Source organism: Brassica napus, unplaced genomic scaffold, assembly GCF_020379485.1.
Source record: "Brassica napus cultivar Da-Ae unplaced genomic scaffold, Da-Ae ScsIHWf_1222;HRSCAF=1746, whole genome shotgun sequence".
NCBI classification, from domain to species: domain Eukaryota; kingdom Viridiplantae; phylum Streptophyta; class Magnoliopsida; order Brassicales; family Brassicaceae; genus Brassica; species Brassica napus.
The window spans coordinates 19,509-23,483 of NW_026014644.1; the positions used below are offsets into that span (position 1 = coordinate 19,509).

The 3,975-nt window shown below is 33.3% G+C and overlaps 1 long non-coding RNA gene across 2 annotated transcripts; it reads left to right on the forward strand.

Annotated features, from left to right (window-relative positions):
- The first annotated feature begins 934 nt into the window (after nucleotides 1–934).
- Nucleotides 935–2,237, forward strand: LOC125596514. 2 transcript variants are annotated; one of them, XR_007331111.1, is made up of 3 exons: nucleotides 935–1,464; nucleotides 1,506–1,717; nucleotides 1,875–2,237. It is a non-coding gene; the product is annotated as an uncharacterized LOC125596514 (long non-coding RNA). The 2 variants fall into 2 exon arrangements; XR_007331110.1 differs by having other exon boundaries at nucleotides 936–1,464; nucleotides 1,870–2,237.
- The last annotated feature ends 1,738 nt before the right edge of the window (nucleotides 2,238–3,975 follow it).

The following is a 3,975-nucleotide window of genomic DNA, read 5'->3' on the forward strand; positions in this document are numbered from 1 at the left end:
AGACTTTTTCTTGGGTTCACCCCCTAGGGTGAACCTTTAGGTTCACCAACCAATAGAAAGTTGTCATTTTAGATCTAGTATCTTTTAATTAAGGAAACAAAATAACTTGCCAAATTATATTATGCTTTTAAAATAAAAAATAAAAAATTAAGTAAATAAAAATAACAATAGTTCTAAAAAAATATTGTTTAAAAAAAATATTTATTTTTAAGATTTAGAGTTTAGTGTTTAAGATTTATAATTTAGAATTTATCCAAATGTTTAGTGTTTTTCCAAGGGTTTAGGGTTTACCTACGGGTTTAGGGTTTACCCAAGGGTTTAGAGTTTACCCAAGGGTTTAAGGTTTTCCCAAGGGTTTAGGGTTTAGGATTAGAGTTTAGGGTTTAGTGTTTTGTTGACAACATGTTTAGTGTTTTTCCAAGGGTTCAGGGGTTTTACCCAAGGATTTAGGGTTTACTTAAGGATTTAGGGTTTAGGATTTGAGTTTAGGGTTTAGTATTAGAGTTTAGGGTTTAGTGTTTTGTTGACAACATTTTTTTTTGAATTCGTTTTTTATATATTATTTTTATTTATTTTTAAATTTTATTTTGAAAAAATAATATAATTTGCAAGTTATTTGGTTTCCTTAATTAAAAGATACTAGATTTAAAATGACAACTTTCTATTGGTTGGTGAATCTAAAGGTTCACCCTAGGGGGTGAACCCAAGAATAACTCTATATATAAAGATGCTGGTGACCTTCCTGTGATGCCACATGGGATTCCAGGTCAGAAAGTCGAAGACTCTGGGTGTGACACGTGTCTCGTTAAACAAACAGCATCGTTTCATTTATTTTCGTTCCCATTCCGTTTGGGCTTTGTTATTATTTGTCTTCAGAAAGCCCACTTTTTGAGTGTAGGTCCATAAGCTTGGAAGGCGTTGTTTTGATTCTATGGTTCGGTCTCTCCCACTATTTCTCTTTAACTATTTGTCTTACAAATTTCTGAATCCTCTCAAAAACCGAAGCGACATCTGCCCTAGATCTAGAAATCATCATAAATTCCATCTGTTTTAAATGTTTTACGTTCCTAATTCTCATCTCTTTGTCAACGCGAAGATTTATGTTCCTTAAATTATTTGGATCATGTATTTATCCTTCGGATCAATTCGTCTTCCGAGCATCATTCTCTCCGTAATCTCCTTCGAGAAAAGGAGTTGGGAAGGGGGATATGATTTCTGGATGGAATTGAGTGAATGACGTCTTACTGTAGAGAGCCCAAGTACATCTCTCTTCTTCTTGAAGATTACTTCGATTGTCTCTACAACTCCAAAGAGGTACCCTACTACTTCCTTATTCTCCTCTTTCCTGGTCTTCTTTTAGTTGAAGATTGATTTCGTTGTGATTGTTACATTATGGTACAAGCCATTGTTTCCAGATTTAAGAAAACGCTAGACCAAACTGATGAATCATGTCTAGATCACGGGGTAATTCAAAAATCTGTACTTTTTAATTTGTACTTTAACAGAAAACTTTGGAGAGGTCAAATTTCAATTCACGTTGGTTATGTGGCTCAGATCTCTCCTATCCTTGATTCTACACACACAGAAGGTGTAATTGGTGAGACTGAGTGCTAGCCATAGAACTCTAAATTTGAGGTTCGGTCTTTAGAGAAACGTGTTACACTGTTGCAGGAATAAAACAGCAAATAGAGGAGATTCATCATCATCTGCAAAAATGGTAAGTCTGGAAGAAGCCACACAAAAAACATGCAATGATGTTTAGCCATGAGATCAAGAAAAGCCAATAGGTTTTATGGGTTTCAATAACCTGCAAAGATGTTTTGTTTCTTTATGTTTGGTAACTCTTATGGTGCATGTATATTTGAACAGAGCAGGAGTTCCTTTGCTCGAGATGGAATCTTAACTTGATACGAGAAGTGGGATCGGAGGCACGTAATACACCAGTGAGATGCAATGGATTGTGAGTGAGTAACAGGAATATCCAAGAAGGCTCTCTCCACTGCGATTTTAACATCTCAGTCCGTCCAATTGTGCAAGTTAAGTTTGGCACCAAGGTCAACAAGTTCCTTTCTTTCTTTGTCGTCTTTTATATTCTGAGTCTAGCGAGTGAAGAGATATGATCAACTCATTCTTTTTTCATTCTACTACATCTGGTTTATGATCCAAATTTGTGTTGGTTCATATCTGGAAATTAAGAATTTGAGTGCGTTTCAGCAATTGACAAGAAACTGAAGTAACAACGGGAACAATTTATTAGGGAGAGAAACCGTTTCCTTTCTTCCCTGTAAAGTAATAGGAACTGCAACCACTGCAGCGAACTGCTTTCAGAGCTCGCTCTTCCTGATATTGACAACCTGGAAATGCCCAATTTGTCAAAACTTGAAAACATTCTTGAGAACGAAGCACCACGGCAGGAAATGTGGGATATATCGCCAGTTCATGGTGGGACATTGTCATGGCTCCGGAAATGTACTTCGAAGATTCTTAAGTTGTCCCCAATAAAAATGGCAGAAACAACAGCTACTCTGAGTTTTACTGACCAAGAAACTCAGTCTGCTGAGCAAGCTAACGTGAACAGTGGGCCATCAACTATGCTTCAGGTCCAATCTGAAAGTGACATCATAGAAGTTGAAGTCGCCAATGCAACCAGACGGTGATCACAGCAAAATCAACAGCAAGGCTCAAGAAGTTGATGTAGATTCTTTGTCTATTATAGCTGCTTGATGGTCTATCACGCATGAGAGGAAAAGCCAGAGTCAGAAGAACGCGCTCTGTCAAGCCTGTTGTTGAAGACGCTAAAACCATCTATAGAGAATCTATACACCTTAATGACCCGTTGATTTAACAGAAAATGTGAGGACACTGCTAAAGGAAATGATAAAAGCACTGGTGAACCTGGTCGTTTCTGAGAAAGGAGATTCAAAGAATGGACGGAAAACGTGAACGTATGGGTTCTTGAGAAAGATACTGAAACATGTATTGAAAAAAGGGATAGTGGATTAGAGACATAATATGTTAATATGGGCAAATTTTAAGAAGATTAAATCAAATTTAATGGAAGTGAGTAGGAGTTTAATGGAGAAGGAGATGGAGTTTGTGCAGTCTGAGACTGAAATAGAGAAGAAAGTAGAAACATCAAGCAGAAGCCATAGACCTGTGCTAACCAGTGTAAGTGTTGTATCATAACCAAAATAAAATTATTAATCAACTAATAAAAAATTCACCTAATGTACTTTAACAATTACATTTTTTTGTTATTGAACAGTTTTTTAAAAAAAACTAAAACATTCTATATAATAATAATTTTAAATATAATAGATAACAAAAATAAAGTTCAACACATATTTTAGCCATTCATCTTTCAATATCACATAAGTACATAATCCATAATTTTGAGTTTGATGATTTTCTCTTACTGCACATAGAAAATTAAGTTTTCATTTGTTATTTATTATATTGTAAAAAATATATGTTCTCTTCAAATGTTTTAAATATTCAAAAATTTATTTCTTTTGGGAGATAAATATTCATCTGGGATGAAATTATTTACGTTCTCTCAAAAAATGAATATTTAAATTCAATTAGATGCTTTAAGAAATATAATATACATATAGAACAATAAAAGATTTATAGAATTTTTACGTATGTCTACATATAAGTATGTATTAAATATAAATTAATGATATTTCAAGCAAATATTTATAATTAATCAAAATATTTTACTCCAATTTATCAAATATTATATGAAAGTTGACAATATCATTATAAAAAACTAAAAGTTCAAAATAGTATAAGATAATAAAATTATAAGGACTAAAGTGATAACAATAAAACTTAACAATGTTTTTTGAAAAACAGATAATTGCAAGGACTTAAACATAAAAAACTTCAAATATGAGATTTTTGGTACATTATAACTTCAATATGAAGTTTCACTGTAGAAAGTTTCAAAATTTAAAATTTTTGAACTTGCTA